Source organism: Chelonoidis abingdonii, chromosome 2, assembly GCF_003597395.2.
Source record: "Chelonoidis abingdonii isolate Lonesome George chromosome 2, CheloAbing_2.0, whole genome shotgun sequence".
NCBI lineage: Eukaryota > Metazoa > Chordata > Testudines > Testudinidae > Chelonoidis > Chelonoidis abingdonii.
This window is the reverse complement of record NC_133770.1, coordinates 140,027,350-140,046,368: the sequence shown is the minus strand read 5'-3', so window position 1 is coordinate 140,046,368 and position 19,019 is coordinate 140,027,350.

Sequence of the window (19,019 nt, the reverse complement as noted above, 5' to 3'; positions counted from 1 at the left end):
GCTCTTAGGACTGAGAGATGGGACATCATTCCAGCTTCCATCTTCGAATCAGTCGTCATTCAAAATGTAATATAGCCAGCAAGCAATTAGCTATGCTGTTTTCTTAACTTGTAAATGGTCTTGCTGCGAAGATTACCTCGTTTGCTGTAACTTAACTGAAGCTGGGGGCGGTCCCTCTGTCTATAGAATCTGAGTACCCGTAAACATTCCATCCTGATTTACAGAGATAATTTTTACTTTTTCTTTCTTAATTAAAAGCTCTTTTAAGAACCTGATTGATATTTTCCTTGTTAAGATCCAAGATTGGCTCTGTGTGAAGCCCTCAGGCAACCAGGAAGGAAAGCTGGTGAAAAGAAGAATGTAATTCTCTGGTAAGACCCAAGGGGTTTGGGTCTGGGTTCCCCAGGGAAGGTTTTGGGGGAACAGAAAGTGTGCCAGACACTAAATTCTGGCTGGTGGCAGCGTACCAGACCTAAGCTAGTAATTAAGCTGAGAAGTGTTCATGCAGGTCCCCACTTCTTGTACTCTAAAGTTCAAAGTGGGGGGAAAACCTTGACACTTGCTGAGGCCTATGCAGTACAAGGAAGTCCCTCAGGCTACTGCTCAAGTGGGTCCACAATCCTGGATCATCTTGACTTAAGAAACTAAACTCAGCAGCAGGTGTTTCTTGCGTCTCCACCACACACTTCTCTGATCTACACTTTTCTTCAGGAATGTGCATGGTTACATCCTTTTGAGATGGAGATATGTATGCTGCAGTAGATGCCAGGTCACCTGCACTCTGACTAACTGGAAGATCAGGCATCTCCTCACCACTCACATCCTTACTAGGGCCGGAAGGCTCACCGTGAACATTTGTGTCTATGTATCTCAAGAAAGCTCCTTCCTGCTTGGATAGAAAAGCTTCCTTTGCTTGCTTTCTCTTTGTAAATGCTGCCCCAGAGGGGTGTTTTCTTCTTTCATTCATGACTGCTGTTCTGTGCCAGCTATCATGGCTCTCTTCATTCAGTTGAAGGGGACAAATAAGCAGGCTGGTAGCAGAGCCTGAGTGAGGGAAGATATCAGCATCTTAAGGGCCTAACTGGCTCCTACTACTTCAGTTGACTGCCTGTTCTCCTCAGGTGGGTTCAGGGAAGCAGCAGGAAACAGGAAGCTCTCTGAGAAGCTGGTGTTAATCAGTCCAGGCTCTTGGGGGTGCTAGAGAGGTACACAAGAGGCTCCTTCTCCTTTCTCTCCCTGCAGCTCCTGCTGCTTTCTGTTATTCCCTCTCACCAATTCTCCTGCCGGCCTGTTACATCTCTTGTGCCCTCCTTGCTCCAGCACAGCACTCCATCATCTCTGTGCATCTAGAGCAGAGAGAATACATATGCACCAGCAGCAGACACAGTTTTCTATACTCTGGGTCCTAGTGGCACCTGCCTTCCCCCCAGTCTGGTACTTGAGGAGGCTGCCTCAGTTCGCCTCCTGGTAAGGCCAGCCTTGACAGCCAGGCCGCGGCCCTTCCCCAGAGCAGTGCGAGGGACCCGGCTGGGGTGTGCATCCCGCTCTTTCCCCACAGCAGCCGCAGGGGGGAGCCCAGGCCAGGAATCTGGGGCAGGGGAGCAGAAGTGGAGCCCAAATTGCCCGTTGCTAGGCGATGGAGAGGCAGGACCCAGGCCCTGCCTCCGAGGTGCTCACTCCCCACCAGGCCCCGGCATCGCACATGCGCAGTAGCCCAGAGGGACCAGCTCCCCCCATTGCATGTTCCACCTGTGGGGGTCAGTGCCCAGTTCAGAACAGCAGTTGCTACCCAGGGGCAGCTTGGGGCAAGTGAAGCAGACAACTATACCCAGTGGCTCTGTGCATGCCAGGCTGTACCCAATGCATCCAGCATGATGGTGTCTCTCTTGCAGAGCTTCCTCTCCAACTGCTGGGGCACTGTGCTGATGTTTTTTCCAGCAGAGAGTATCAAGCCCCAGCTATGGCTTCTGGTGGAGATGGTCAATTTCCGAGAAGAGGAGGAAAGAGAGGTGAGGTCTTTGCTCCTCCATGGTCAAAAGATCCCTCATTCTTTGTCAGTCCCCTGATGCTACATGTGTATGTTCTGCCTTGGACAAGGGCCAATGGATTGAAAAGATCTTCCTTATACCCATGGCAATGACTTTGAGAGCCCATCCTGGCCCCTTGGCTTGTTGCTCAGCATTCCCAACCTCCATCTTTCTGTCTTTCAGAGATTCGCCCGAGCGCTTGGGCTGTGTGCCAGGCAACACTTAGGCGAAATTTTCGACATCCTGGGCACTGGGAGGAGTTCTTCAGCAGGGTGAAGTTCCAGCCTTCTGCCGGTGATTCTCTGGAGGTACGGTCCCCCCTAGCATCTCTGCTCTTTCATCCATCCCTTCACTAGCCTTTGCAGGTCAAGGGACCTGCCATGGAGGACCCTGCTTCCCAGAAGCCTGTTGAGTGAAGAGCTGAATTTCCAAGCAGTGGCTCAGCCTCTGTGGAGAGAACCCTTTCCTTACTCCTCTATGGAGCTGCAATCACAGCACAATGGGGTGGATCCAGGGAGGAAGGTAGGTCCTGTTGTATAAGTTCTCCAGGGTATCTCTTGGGGAGCTCAGACATGCTCCATGCAGCTCCATAAACAAGGCTCAGAGACGGCCCAAAAGACACTGCCATGCCATCAGCTCCTGCTGACACATTTCTCAGCAGAACAGACCCTTGGTCTTCCCCTGAACTGGGCTATTTCACAGACCTTCCTGACAGACTCACCAGGGATGACATGTCTGACATTCCCCTCACAGCACCACCACCACCACCACCTTCCCAGTAACTCTCCAGGCCTGTGCAATCCACTGTAGTCCCAGTGACATCTCTGGAGCTAGGCTGAATTAAAGCGGCTGCTAGTGCATCCTCTTCGGCTGCTGGGTCACCTCAACCATCCAGTCTTGGGGAGCTGGGAAGGGCCTTGGAGTCCAGGCAATTGAGGTCAGCAAAGTAGCCTTTGGTTGCTAAGCCGGCTGGGTGAAAAATCTCCTATTTGTGAGTTAGGAGCAGCTGGAGGCCATCCCATTTCCTCACTCTTTCCTTTGCAATTCTCACGAGCCAGTTTCCATCGAGCAGCTGAGAAGCCTCCTGCTCCTGCTCCTCGCCTATGGGCACGTGGTCCACTCAGGCCCCACGGATCTCATCCTAGAGAGCACAGACTGCAAGATCCTGTCTCCCATGTGGCAACACTATTTTCTGAGCCCACACATAAGTCAGAGCCCTCCCCTGATCGCCCACGCAGCACCTACCCAGGCTGTGCACAGCAGCACAGAGCTATGTCTTTGCATAAACTCAGCTCCAAGGGTTGGCCCTTTGCCCCAGGAGGGACAGGAGACATGGGAACAGCACCATTCTCTGTGACTCCGCCATCTCGATTAGCTTCTTCTCTGATTCCAGGCCCATGGAAGATAATGGAAGGACTCCCACCTGGGCCTTGTTAGAGTGTAGCTGAGCATCACTCGGTACTATTGTCCCAGAGATGACTGTACCTCTAGGCTTGTGCTGCACTCAGCGAACAGAAGGTAAAGATTTAGGGCCTGTTTCCCCACACACTGTAGTCGATGGTGTAGCTGGGCACAAAAGGCTCATGGAGGGATTCAGGCCGCTAGCCTGGTTGACAGGCTCTGGTGCTGAAGAGGGATTTTTGAGTGACTTCACAAGGGCCTTTGGCAGGAACTTAGCCTATTGGGCAAAGGTGATGAGGAGGCTGTGACCTCACACAGCACCCTCAACCTCAGCCAGGCAGGACAGGGATGCAGGGTAGGGGGAACCTCGGAGACCCCTGTAGCCTTGCTGCAGTAAGCCTCCTCGTCGTCTCTTAGTCCTCTAGGAGAGAGGATTTGTGGTCACACACCTGAGTGCTAAGAAGGAGCTTAGTTGGGAGTGTTCTCCTTTCTATGTTGATTGTGTAGAAAGCAGACATTCCCTGTGTAGAAGGTAAGATTCTCAGTGGGGGTTGGAACCTGTACAGTTGTCCATATGTTGCCAGCCGAGCTGTAGGCTCGTAAAACAGAAAGTAAGTTGGCAGAAAAATGTCCTACCTAGGACTCCGCCCCTTAGTAACTGGCTACCTAATAGGTCTCAAAATGTAATTGTAAATAAGGAATTATTATCGAGTGGGTGTCTTTCTAGTAGGGTCCTGCAGGGATCGGGTCTTGGATGTACACTAACATTTTGATCAGTGACTTAGTAAAGTCATTTAAATTATATAATAGATATTAAGAAGTCCATGTTTGCTGCCAAGTTTTAATAGAAATCAAACCACTGAACTCGAGGCAGTCTTTGGCTGGAACCAGAGTTTGCTGAAATGGTAACTAGCTTCTGACAGCAGCAGCCTCTTCGGCAGGAACAGAAAGACTATTTTCTTCTTTTCAGTTGATTCAGTTAGTTGAGTTCAATAACAATTTCATTCAAATTTCAGAAACTGACGGAGGGGAAAGAGAAGGAAAGTTTGTTTTCCTTTTCCAGTCTATAAATAAATACTAGATGTGAGGGGATCAGATCTATTAGTTCTAAAATCTGACAGACATGATGACCAGATACAATCAGTTCATTTCACTAACTGCAGATAGTTCCTTAAATCACATAGTTTTCAATGAAAAATATGTTTCAGTAAATCCAGCACATTGAAGGTAGTTTTATTCAATTAATAAACAAATGGAAAATGCTGGTTTTGTGCATTTTTAAGTGCATTTGAATTTCCATCGAAACAGTGCATAGACAAATCACAAGTTAAAAAATCCATCATCATCTAGGAAATAAATACATCATTTGCCATTTTCCAACATAATAAAAATGTAAACATTAGATATAAGATATGTAAATTAAGGTATATAACTCCTTAAATATATGTACATAGATATACTGTACCATCATGGTTAGCGAAAGAAAAAGCACCACATTTAGTGTAAATACTATATTTAGTTGCAAGTCATCATTTTTTAATGATTCTTAACTAATGAGAATCAACCTATCATTAGGAAAATAACTAAAGTACAAATTGAAAAGATGATTAATATCAATGGTGTAAATCAATCCACCTGGATGTCTACTTCTGGGATTCTGAACTTTGGGGGCCAGACTGAGACCCTCATTGACTAGGAACAGCCAGGAACCCAATAACAAATTCCAGTCCTGCTAGCATCCAAGGCTCTAAACCTAAAGAACAATTGAAGGCAGTAGACAATTGAGGGGTGCGGAGAATTTCCAAACCCAAACGTGATATTAGCTCTGGATGGGGGAGAAGCAGGAAGTCACCAGGGATTCTTGATAAATCACCCATTGTCCTTTGGAGGTCAAAGGTGTCTAATGCTTATGACTGACTCAAATCATACTACTGCTAGGAGTTAGAAAAGAGTCTCTATCCCGAACAGAGGTGGTGAAACAGAAGTAAAGAGCAAGAGCTGGTTACACAACAATGCTGTGGCCGAGCCAGAAAGAGAAGCATAAGAAAAACATTCATCAAAAATGTTTTGCATTTAAAACTATCTGATTTCTTATAGAAAGGAAATACTATCTGTAGTTAGTGAGTTGAATTGATACATTCTGGTCACCATATCCTTCCAGATTAATGAACTGGTAGATCTCATCCCCTCACATCTAATGTTTATTCCTAGAGTGAGGGAAGAAAACAAGTTTGCCTTCTTTGTCCACTCCCAACGTATTTCTTCAATTCAATTAACTAGTCATTGAATTGAACTAAATGAATAAACTGAAAGGAAGCAGATATTCCTTCTGCACTTCCAGAGGAAGGGTTACTGCTGTCTAAAGCTGTTCTAGCACTTCATCTAACTTTGGTTCCAGGTGCTTCAAGTAGTTTCACTGTCCTTAAAACTTGACAGTAAACATGGACTCCTAATATGGATTTTTTTCTACTGTCCTGAAATTATTTTAAGAGATTGTAATAAATTTAGGCCTTAACATAGGTTGTCAAATTCAAATTGAATTTTAAGCAAGTTTATTTTTAACAAAAAACCTGTGGTGAGTTTAATTTAAAAAAACCCAGTTCCTATTTTAAAAATCCTCTATTGTTCATCCACCTGGCTAGGGATGGAAAAGCCTCCTGGCTCATTTCCCACCCCAGGAAAGGCTGAGCCTCGATCTAAAGTCCAGGGCTGGGCTACTCACTCTGTACCAAACTGAAAGCCTAGATCTAAACTCTAGGAATTTGGATCTGACCATTGATGGCACAATGCTGCACAGCACTCACAGAGCGGCTTTTCCTGGGTAAATCTCACAGCACTTTACAATAGTGAGTAAGTATTAGATCCTCATTTTACTGCTGGGGACTGAAACATGGAGACGGGAAATGGCTTGCCCAAGGTCCCATAAGTCAATAGGAAAACTGCCAATGAAAGCCAGGAGTCCTGACTCCCAATCCCCTGCCTCAGTAGCTCCAGCAGGTCACACTCTCTCTCAGCACCAGGGAGACTGGGAATAGTGTCCTGCTTGCAATTGCCATCTCTGGAAAGGAATGTTCCTCTAGTGATCAGTTCAGGGTCCTGGACACTGGACACAGGCCTCCTGGGCTTCATCCCTGGCTCTGTCACTGTCACTGCCCAGGCCACAGTTTTCTGGAAGGAAGAGGGCCAGGGACAGACCAACACTGAGCATCTGCCACCCAGCACTGCGCCATTTAGAGCTAGTGAGTGGCATGGAGCATTTCATCAGACGCTTCCATGTTCTGCTTGGGGAGGGGCAGAAATGGGGGCGGGGAATATCCTCCAAGTGAGACTAGATTTATTAACACAGCCCCCTGCAGCTCTTCACCTCTGGGGCTAGGCAGCATGTTACTTGCAGGGTGTTCTCCAGAGCCACCTCCAGCATGGTGGAAATAGCCCAGCAATAGGGCTCCCAGCCTTTCCCTTGTAGGAGACTGTTCCCCAGGCTGAGAGTCTCTGGGGGTTCAGACCCTGCCACCTGCTGAACACCCACAATCCCAATCACTGGGAAGTGAGGGGGACTCATGCCTCATAAATTGGGAGCTTGTGAAGTTTAGCTGGGTTCCAGGGGAAGCTCAGATGCCTTCCTAGGTTCTGTTCTTTCTCTAGCCTGGGAGGGCCTGTGATCGGGGGGCGGAGGAGGGAACTGCTTGTCCAAACAGCCTGAAAACCCCACTACTCTGAAAGGATGAGACATGCCCCCACCCCCCGTTATCACAGTGCCTCAGGGGGAACTTTGGGAGCAGCCTGTGCTGTGAGCTGCTGCCAGTGCGTGTAGATTGCAGTCCCTGTGCCCCATGGTGGGGTGTGCAGTGAGGGGGTGCTGCCCCAGCAGAAGGGAGGTGGGGGAAGAGCAGGCAGGCTCGTTAGTGAGAGGCTGCCTTTTTCTCAGACTCATGGCTGATCCCCACTCAATTCCAGGATGGATGCTAGGGAAGAAGGCTGTGCAGGTGGCTCCAGAGCCAGTGAGAAGCAGTTGCTGCCTTCCCCAGGAGGAGAGCCGCCCTGCTGGCGGGGAAGCAGCTTGTGGCCAGAAGTCAAGGGGGAGAGGGCTCGGACAGCCAGGGGTTCCTCACCTCCATAGCAGGCAGCTCCCCTCAGCCTGGGGAGGATGTGTAGCTTGGGACTAACTGGGTTCTTAGCTTCCCAGCTCCAGGACTGCCCGGGGAGGCTGAGCAAGAAGGCTGCCCTGAGAGCTGCAACTGATAGATCAGAAAAGGGCTGGAGCTCTACTTCCTATTATCCCTCCCTGCCCCATGAGTCTGGGGCCCAGTGCCCCTAGGACCTCTCTCCGATTTCAACATTCAATTGAAGGGCATAAATAATCAGGCTGGTAGCAGGGCCTGAGTGAGGGAAGATATCAGCATCTTAAGGGCCTAACTAGCTCCTACTACTTCAGCTGACTGCCTGTTCTCCTCAAGTGGGTTCAGGGAAGCAGCAGGAAACAGGAAGCTCCCTGAGAATCTGGTGTTAATCAGTCCAGGCTCTTGGGGGTGCTAGAGAGGTACATAAGAGGCTTCTTCTCCTCCCTCTCCCTGCAGCTCCTGCTGCTTTCTGTTATTCCCTCTCACCAATTCTCCTGCCTGCCTGTTACATCTCTTGTGCTCTCCTTCCTTCCATGTCAGGAGGGGTCTAGGTGCATCTCCCATCTGCCCTTCACTGCTGAAGCGGGGGTGCCTTTCATGAGTCAGGCTGGATACTGCACGCTGGTTCCCCAAGAACACAGAGCTGACTGGTATCACTGGCGGGGAGGACGAGACATTTTACAAGTCTGAACTTTACCATCTTTCTCACCCACACCTATGTATGTACTTAAAATACAAAACCTCATAAAACAACCAAACCAATAAGTAAAATATATTTTACTGGGTTTCATTCATCCTTCGGTCACTGATGCTGGTGAATTTTCCTTTTCAACTCTCTCCTTCCTTTTTCTTTTGAGCTTGTTTACCCTCTGGTCTAAGGATCGCTCACGTTTTGACTGTACTGTGGAGCAAACACCATTATGGTAGAACATATGAAATCATCATGTAAACTTAAAAAATAAAATATTCATTAGGGTGTTTTTCTATTTAAAGAGTCATAGCTTTAAAACAAAATAATCCATTTCAGGCTGTACAACAAACACAGGTTTTGAGTTCATTTCTACCACTTTAAAAAAAACCCCACAAACATTTTTTTAAAAATACATCTCATTTTGCTGAATAAAAACCAAACTTCTTTTAATATCCATTTAAAAACACATTTTGCACAAAAACCCTTGTTAGTTTGAAAACACATACCACTAGTTTAAAGCACCCACAGTTTGCAACCAAATACTTTTCAATAAACCCACATGCATTTAAAAAGCACATGGTCTGCCACCCCCCATGTCTGTTTGAGCCTTCAGGTTAAAGAACAAGAAAAATGTTAGTATGATCCCCAAATGCATCAAACCCTGTAAACAAACAACCCATTTTAAAAACACAGCATATTTGCACATTAAAATAATGTGTGTATATATAATATAATATATTATATATATATCTGTTAACAAACAGTTGCAACCAAATACTTTTAAATAACCTGTAAGCAGAGTCAGGAGGAGCTGTACCCTGACATCTGGTGTGAATTATGGGAAGTGTGGAAAGAATGTCCGGAATGTGAAATCTCAAATATTTGCATAGGCACGCCTACCCCATCCCAGACTGCCGAGCTGTGGACTGCTTGTGACAGAAATGACTCAACCTCAGTTGGGTGGTACTTGCTAGACAGGACATGGGTTCCAAAACCCAGTGAGGGAGAGAAGTTGGGGACAGGTATTTGTGCCTGGTGGTGCAGGCTCTTGTGGAGCTAGAAGCACCAGCTGCACCCCCTCCTCTCTCCACTGTGGAATGTCAGAGTTGATTTTTTATTCCCTAAGACTCTAGATACAGGTTGCTGAGCTGAACTCACTTTGGGCTAATGTGCATCAGCACTGGGCTCTCCTACTATGTGCTGAAATCACACAAAGAGCTAAATCCACAAAGAGCTGAAATTACTCTGAGCTGGAGCACTGAGTACTGTGCTAACTAGTGGGGGAGCCTGAAGCTATACTGTGGAACAGAGCAGCTGGCGGAGTGGAGCAGTTTGTGGGATGGCTGAGAGGACCACGGGCAGCTGGTGGAGCAGAGCGGCTGCAGAGCGGAGTAGCTGTGGGCGTGTGGAGCAGCCCACAGAGCGAGTGGAGCCGAGCAGTTTGCAGGGACATCTGGAGCAGCTCACGAGGCAGCTGGTGGAGCGGAGCAGTTTGTGAGGACAACCGGAGAGCAGAGTGGAGCGGCTGGTAAGCGGAGCAGTTCGTGGAGAAGGCGGAAGCAGAACCACGAGAGGCAGGCAGTTGCCATGGACCACGTAAGGTCCCTTTCACCAGCTGGGGGAGGGACCTCTACAGATAGACTCTTGAATTCTGGGGTGGCATTGACCAGAGACTTTTGGTGTTGGACTTTGGAGTGATTGGACTTAAGACCTCTAAGGGGAAAAGGACATTGCCAAATGTACTTGGGGGTGGTTATGGTTTGTGTTTAACCTGTTTTGTGGTGTTTCTCTAATGGGATGCCGCATTGATTCCTTCCTTTATTAAAAAGATTTCGCTACACTCAGACTCCGTGCTTGCAAGAGGGGAAGTATTGCCTCCTAGAGGCTCCCAGGAGGGTGTGGTATGTAAGTGTCCCAGGTCACTGGGTGGGGGCTCAAGCCGGTTATGCATGGTGTTTTTGAAACAGAACCCCTGGATACTGAACCTGGCCCTTGTTGCTGCCAACTCAGAGGGGCAGAAGGGTTACAAACCCATACCTATGTCTTGCACAGATCTCTATCTCACACACAAAAACAGCAGCTTTATAAGCACACCAAACCAACTTTGCAACCAAATACTTTTTAATAAACCCATATACATTTAAAAGGCACATGGTTGTTCTGTTTCCTCCATGTGTTGTTGGGCCTTCAGGTTAAAGAACAAGCGAAAATGTTAGTTAGTATTACTCCCAAATCCCTATGCCCAGGCCACTGGGAGCTGCTGGAAGCAGTGTGGGCCAAGGGACGTACTGGCTGCCGCCTTCCAGCAGCTCCCATTGGCCTAGAGCAGTGAACTGCAGCCACTGGAAGTCGCAATCAGCTGACCTTGCGGACGCGGCAGGTGAACAAACTGGCCTGGCCCATCAGGGGCTTTCCCTGCCCAAGCGGCGGAACAAGTTTGGGAACACTGCTCTAACTTAATCCTTTTTAATTTCTTACAAATAGTCTTTTTCTTAAGCAGGGTTCTGTCATTTTTGTGTGGACTAGATGGTCAATATAACACTGTAAGCAGGCATCTTCCGGTTTGGTCATGTTGTTTAAAACACGGTCGGGGTCTCCACTGAATTGCACAGCATTTAACAAGGTCACTCCCTGCACTAAATGTTCTTGGGTCAGGCACAGACACTGCATAGCATAACCTATGGCAATAACACTGTTTAATAAGCTTTCAAAACACAGCTCAGCATACAGGCCCCAGAGCTTGCAGTTTATAGCCACTGAAGTCCATGTCAAACAGTCATAGTGCCATTGGGCTGGTGCATCTATGACACAGCCCTCACAATCTTCCAAAAGCTTTTCCCTAAGGCAGTGTTTAAGGATAGCATAAAAAGCAATGCCTACAATAGTTCGCATGACTTTTTTACGCTCACGACGTGGCATTGGTCAGTTAGTTCCATACCAAGCCTCCTCCTAAACTCCTCATAGCCATCATCCTCTTCAACAATTTGTATCGGTGTTGAGCAAAAACAAGGTGGGCCCAGTTCATCTTCGCTGCTTGAGTCCGGGGGCTCTAGAAAGGCAGCTTCGAGCTGTTGAGAGATTTTCAGACAAGAAACAAGGGTAAGTTCTTCTTCGAGTGGTTGTTCGTGTCCATTCCAAGCAGGTGTGTGTGTGCCACGTGCACGCTAGCTGGAAGATTTTCCCCTAGCAGTGTCCATAGGGTCAGCCCTGGCGCCCCCTGGAGTGGCGCCACTATGGCGCCCTATAAAGGGGCCCGCCGACCCTCCATCCCCTCAGTTCCTTCTTACCGCCGGTGACGGCTAGCTGTAACTTCTCTTGCGCATAGCAAGTTAGCAGTCTCCTATCCTCGTGTATAGTCCGTCTATATAGTTAGTATATAGTTAGTTTACTTAGGTCATTTGTATATAGTTCTTGGTAGTTGGGGGGTTCCCCCTGCCACGTTTCGTTGCCCATTGGGGCATGCCCGGGTCCCCCGGGTTTAAACTCTGCAAGGACTGAGGGAAATTCATGCCCAAGAGTGACCCGCACTCTGCTTGTTTGAGGTGCCTCGGAGAGAGCCACCAAAAGGACCGGTGCTCTATCTGCAGGCGCTTCCGCCTGAGAACTCTCAAAGACAGAGCTCAAAGACTTAGAGTCCTCCTGATGGAGGCTGCCCTGCGGCCACCCTTGGACCCGGAACCAGCTGAGGCGGTGCCCAGCATGTCTTCCTCGGTGCGGAGTGCCCCGGCACTGGCATCAGAACTTAGGGCCCAGCCCAAGTCTTCTAAAATCCGGCACCGAACAGAGTCGGGTCATAGGAAGTTGGCTTCAGTGCAGCACCATTCACCGTCTCTGGTGCCTGCTAAGAAGAGGAAGCCAGTGAGGGAACAGTAACCCCACCAGGACCTCCAGAGACTGATGCTGTCCGCGGGCGCAAGCAGACAGGCTGGGCTACAGTCCTCGGCTGCTCCATCGACTCCCGCACCGCAGAGAGGGCGGTCAAGTCCAGACCGGCCTAGATCCCTGGACCTCAGCAGAAACTTGCGCCTCCTCTTGACACCGGAGGCATTCGAGGCGGCCTCAGACTTGATGGGACTCCTGGTGCCGGCCTCCCCGCACCGTAGTTGGGAGCTGCCTACCATGACCCGTCCCCCAGTACAATCGAGGGGCAAACTGGCCATGCTGTCGCCTCCCTCCCCGCTCCGCACCGCTAGGGCGGCACCGGACTGGATAAGAGGCTCCCTGCCGTCTCGGCATCGCTCTCCAACGTCACGGGGTGCTGCTCCCCCCAGGTTTCTTACTCAGAGACTTCAGACTCAGAGGCAGACTCCTACCGTTCCAGTTGGTCGTGGAGCAGGAGATCGGTTTTGGGGGTGAGCCACCAGCGTTACCCACAGTGGCAACAGCAATGGCACCCACCCTCACAGTGGCCATTTTGGACCCCCTGGGCCTACCACCATTCGGTAGGCCAGGCGTTTGGTCCTCGATCAAGGTGTGCCTGGGTCTCCTTGGCGTCGGTGGCCCCAGCGCAGTTGCCTCCTCCACCGGCACCGTCGCCAGGCAGGAGTGTGCCATATTGAAGTTCAGCACCCCCTAGCCAGGCAGCGGCACCGGCAGCAACTACAGTTCGGGCTTAACAGGCACCACCCGATACGCCAAGCCGCTCACTGGCAACCCCGGTACCGGTTGCGGTGCCGCATTTAGAATCAGAACTGGCCCTGCAACCACAGTACTGTGTGCCGCAGGACCCCAAAGGGCTGCATGCACCTGAGGAAGGGCTGATCCAAGTAATTTTCTCATCTTCCTCCCCGGAGAAAGTAGTCTCGGGCACGACTGCGGCATCGGCTCTGGAGGACACTTGGATCCTCCAACAACTGCTCAGGCGAGCAGCAAAGAGCCTCACAATCCAGGCTGAGGAAATCAAGGTGGACGCGGATCTGGTAGTAGACATCCTGGCTCCCTCAGGGCCATCTAGGGTGGCTCTTCCATTAATCAAGACCATAGTGGATACATCCCGCACATTATGGTGGATGCCAACCTCACTGGCCCCTACTGCCAAGAGAACAGAACGACATTATTTCGTCCCCTCTAAGGGACATGAACTCTTGTACACTCACCCGTGCCCCCCAGACTCCCCGGTGGAGGACGCAGCCAACCAACGGAAGAGTCAAGGGTTTCAGGGGTCAACACCAAAGAACAGGGACCCCAAAAGATTCAACCTCTTTGGTAGAAAAGTGTACTCTACGGCAGGCCTACAACTCCGTATTGCCAACCAACAGGCGATCGTAAGCCGATATGGTCATAACACATGTTCAGCCATGTCGAAATTTACAGAGCTCCTCCCCAGGACTCGAGGTCAGAGTTTTCAGCCCTGGTGGAGGAGGGGAAACTGATCTCTTGAGCATCTCTCTAGGCGGCCCTAGATGCGATGGACTCAGCCTCGCATACCCGGTCATGAGGTGGGGAGCCTGGCTCCAGGTCTCAGGCCTTCCCTATGAGGTCCAGGAGACCATTCAGGACCTCCCCTTCGAGGGGCAGATGCTGTTTTCAGATAAAACAGACAAGCATCTCCATAGCCTAAAGGACTCGGGGGCCACGCTTCGCCTGCTGGGCTTGCATACCCCTGCGACCCAGCGCAGGCAGTTTAGGCTGCAGGCAGCCCCACGCCCCTACCAGCCTCAGTCTCGCCAGAAGCTAGAGCGCAGGCAGGGCAGAAATGGCAGGAGGCGTCACCAATGCCACCCCTCCGGCCAGGCATCTGGTCAATCGAGACCGTCATCGGTGCCTAGGCCCCCTGTTTGATGGTATGGTGGAGAGCAACCTACCTATTGAGACTCTGGATACTTCTACCCCTACATTTGGGTCACATCTGTCCCCCTTCTACTGTGCCTGGTCCCGAATCACGTCGGACAGTTGGGTGCTATGCACGGTAGAGAGGGGATATTCTATACAGTTTTCCTCCCTCCCGCCCCACCAGCCCCCCTCCCCGTCCCTCTTGCACGAGATGCTCTAATTCAGAGTGCAACGTCCCTCATGAAGGCAGGGGCTGGTCATAGGAACAGATAGCTAAGGTTACATGTTGTCTTTTACCTGTAAAGGGTTACAAAGGAACGAACACCTGACAGGAGGAAATCAGGAATCACAGATTTAAAGTGAAGAGAGGAACGTCTGGGTGTGTTTTCTTCTTCGTTCTGTTTGTTTTCTCTCGGCTATGAGGGAAGAGCTTTTTTTTTTTTTTTCTATCTCCAAGCTACTTTCTACCCTCTGTTTCCAGTTTGTGACGTACAAAAGGAAAAGCAATAGGTTGATATTATTTTGTATTTCCATGTGTAGAATGCTGGATAATGTTTAAATTGGATATCTTTGAATAAGGCTGATTATTCATATTTTTTTTTAAGCAATAGCCCTGTGGTTATGTCATTCTTGATGCAGTGACCATGTATGTGTTTTTTTTCTTTTATATAAAGCTTTTTTTTAAAAACTTGTTGGATTTTCTTCCTAGTTAAGGAGGTGGATAGGAATCTCTGTGCAGGAGTACTGGTCTTCTCTCAGGAAAGAACTGGGAAGGGGGGAGAAAGAACAGGGAATTGGTGGGAGGGGGAAAGAGAGATAAAATCATCTCTGTTTCCTTGTGTTTGAGGTTTGTCTCTTTGTGGAAGAGAGGGGACAGGCTTCTTGGTATTGTGATGTAAAGAGATTGCATCAATACTCTCAAGTTAGCCCAGAGAGGAAAGTCTGGGTGGGAGAGGGAGGGGGAAGGGAAGTGGAGTATTTCCCTTGCCGGTAAGACTCAGAGCTTCTGGGTCTTGGGGGTCTCTCCAGGGAAGGTTTGGGGAGACCAGAGGGGGCCAAAACCCTGGAAATTTTGGACGGTGGCAGCGAGATAAGATCCAAGCTGGTAATTAAGCTTGGAGGTTCATGCTAAGCACCCAGATTTTGGACACTAAGGTCCAGATTTGGGACAGAGGCTTATTACAGGGGCAGTGGAGGAAGTCGCTTGAGAGCTCAGGGGCAAAGGCTTCTACTCCTGGTATTTCCTAATACCGAAGGCAAAAAGAGGCCTGAGACCCATCCTGGACTTGTGGCGACTGAACGCGTTTGTACGAAAGCTCAAGCTCCGCATGGTCTCCCTGTCCTCGATCATTCCCTCCCTGGATCCAGGAGATTGGTATGCCGCCCTTGACTTAAAAGACGCCTATTTCCACATTGCCATAATTCCCTGACACCGTCGGTACCTCAGGTTCGTCATGGCTGATGCCCATCTGCAGTTCATGGTGCTCCTGTTTGGCCTGTCGCTGCCCCAAGGGTCTTCGCAAAGTGCATGGCAGTTGTGGTGGCCTTCCTGCGCAGGCGGGGCATCCAGGTATTCCCCTACCTGGACGATTGGCTCATAAAGGGCCACACCAAGAAGCAGGTGGAGGCTCAGGTGTTGTTCATCAGGCGGACCTTTCTCAATCTTGGCCTCCTCTTGAACGAAGCCAAGTCCACCCTGTCTCCTACACAAAGGATAGAGTTCATAGGGGCGGTTCTGGACTTCACCCAGGCCAGAGCGCTCCTTCTGGAATCCAGGTTCCATGCAATTTCTGAGCTCATCCTCGAACTGCAACGTGCCCCGATTACCACAGCGCGGATTTGCCTCTGGCTGTTGGGTCACATGGCGGTATGCACCTATGTGATAAACCATGCCAGACTCTGGCTTCGCCTGCTACAGTCCTGGTTAGCAACAGTACACCGCCCGGCCAGGGACCTCTTGGACTCAGTGGTGCCTAGTTCGCTATGGTGGTGGCTCGACCCACAGAAAGTGTGCATGGGCGTCCCCTTCGCCGCCCCTCAACCCTCCCTCTCTCTGGTAACGGATGCCTCGGATCAGGGTTGGGGAGCGCACCTGGGAAATCTCAGGACACAGGGCTTGTGGTCGCCAGAGGACCTCGAGCTGCATATCAGTGTCAGGGAACTGAGAGCAGTCCGCCTGGCTTGCTTGACCTTCCAGTCCCACCTGGCCGTCAGATGTGTTTCAGTCCTCTCGGACAACACATCGGCAGTCTTTTATATCAACAAACGGGGGTGCACACTCCTCTCCCCTGTGCAGGGAAGCCCTCACGTTGTGGGATTTCTGCGTCCACAATGCTACCCACCTGACAGCGTTCTACCTTCTGGGGGAGCAGAACGGCCTAGCGGACACCCTCAGCTGCTCGTTTCGGGGTCACGAGTGGTCCCTCCAGCAGGACGTGGCACACTCAATCTTCCAGCTCTGGGGCTTTCCCCAGTTAGACCTGTTCGCCTCGAGGGAAAACAGGAAGTGCCGACGGTTCTGCTCCCTCCTGGGCCGCAGTCCGCGGTCTCTGTTGGACGCCTTCCTCTAGTCTTGGGGGGTCGGTCTGCTCTACCCCTTTCCTCCAATCCCTCTGATACACAGGGTGATTTTGAAGATCCGCAAGGACCCCGCACGGGTAATTCTGATAGCTCCAGCGTAGCCACACCAACATTGGTACACGTCACTCCTGCACATGTCCGTTCAGGAGCCCCTGACGCTGCCCCTGCTTCCGGACCTGATCATGCAGGACCAGGGCTCCCTCCGCCACCTGAACCTGGAATCTCTCCACCTCACAGCCTGGATGCTCCATGGCTGAACCCGGTGGAGATGCAGTGCTCCCAGCAGGTCAGACAAGTGCTGCACGGTAGTAAGAAACTATCAACCAGGGCCACCTACCTGGCCAAATGGAAGCATTTCTCCATGTGATCGGATCAGCAAGGTCACAATCCTCTGGGGGTCCCAATCCCTATTATCCTAGACTATTTGCTCCACCTCAGACAACTGAGCCTCTCCCTCTCCTCGATTCGTGTTCACTTGGTGGCCATCTTGGCTTTCCATCCGGAAGAGGGGGGTACCTTGGTGTTTGCGAGCCCACTGGTAGGGCATTTCCTCAAGGGTATGGACAGGCGATTTCCACATGTTCGTCAGCCAGCCCGTGCCTGGGACTGAATCTAGTCCTCTCCGCCCTCTCAGGACCTCCCTTTGAGCCTCTGGCTTCGTGCTCCCTGTTGTACTTGTCAGATAAGACCGCCTTCCTGGTGGAGATCACCACAACCAGAAGGGTGTCGGAGCTCAGGGCATTAAAATCCAAGCCCCCGTACACTGTCTTTTATAAGGACAAGGTCCAACTTAGACCTCACCCGGCCTTCCTCCCCCCGGTCGTCTCACAGTTCCACATAGGCCAAGATATCTTTCTCCTGGTGTTTTATCCGAAACCACACTCTTCCAGTGAGGAGCGGAGGTTACGTTCCCTGGATGTCCGCAGGGCCTTAGCTTTTTACATCGAGCGTACCAAGCCGTTCAGACGCTCGGCGCAGCTCTACATCGCAATGGCGGATAGGATGAAAGGGCTCCCGGTCTCCTCTCAGCAAATCTCTTCATGGATCGCGACCTGCATCCAGGAATGCTACCACATAGCTAAGATCCCTGTCCCTCTGGTCAAGGTCCACTCCACTAGAGCGCAGGCCTCCTTTGCGGCATTCCTGACTCAGATCCCGACTCAGGAGATTTGTAGAGTGGCCACGTGGTCCTCCATCCACACATTCACGTCGCACTATGCCATCACGCACCAGGCTAGGGATGATGCAGCCTTTGGTAGTGCAGTACTCCAGTCAGCAGTGAACTCCGACCCCACCACCTAGGTTCAGGCTTGTGAGTCACCTGCTTGGAATGGACATGAACAACCACTGAAGAAGAAAAAACGGTTACCACCTTTTAGTAACTGTTGTTCTTTGAGATGTGTTGTTCATGTTCTTTCCAATACCCACCCTCCTGCCCCTCTGTCGGAGTGCCGGCAAGAAGGAACTGAGGGAGTGGACGGTCAGCGGGCCCCTTTATAGGGTGCCAGGGCCGACCCCACAGATGCTGCTAGGGAAAAATCTTCCGGCTGGCATGCACGCGGTGCACACACACCTGCTTGGAATGGACATGAATAACACATCTCGAAGAACAACAGTTACTAAAAGGTGGGTAACCGTTTTTTCCCACTGCTTATTTTTGAGATTTACACAACCCCCGGTTCCTAATCCATTACACCCCATCATTGTCCATCACTTCTTAATCATTCATTTACCTGTGCAACGTCTTTTCCGTTCATCTTGTCTGCCAGTGACTCCCCTGAGCTGCGTTTGCCTTCCTCCTCCAGGGGTGGACGACAAGAAGTCACCATGATCATCGGGGTGTCTCACAAGCAGCTGGGTTTCGGGTTTGGGTTCTGGTGTATCCATTTACGACTGGGCCAAAGGACTCTCCTTGGTCATTCCCTCCTCCTCCTCGGAACTGTCCCTGAGGAAGAACTTTCTCCACGGATGGTCGAAGACCCTCGGGGCTAAAACAAAGTCCGAAGTTTTCATGGCAGTGGTGAAGGAGTCCATCTTTCCGCGATTTCTAAGCCACACGTTCTTGGTAAAAGATGGCCTCTTCTACTTGACACTGGGACTTATGGGGTGTTCCTGCTCCACTCTGATTGGCAGAGGGATTGGGAGGAGTTCTTAGAGGGGTAACACGACCCTCTTTTGAGTAATGCACCCCATCCCAGAACTTGCCCTCTTTTGGACAAATCTGCTCTTGGGGTGGACTTATGCGGCCAAAACCCATCGCGATTGGTAGAGGGAGATGGGAGGAGTTCTCAGAGGGGTCACATGAACCACTTCCAGACGAGTCACCCCACCCTGGAAATCCCCCTGATTAGTCAAATCTCCTCTCAGTGCGTTCCTATGGGGGCAAAACCCATCCTGATTGGTAGATGCAGTGGGAGGAGTCCTTAG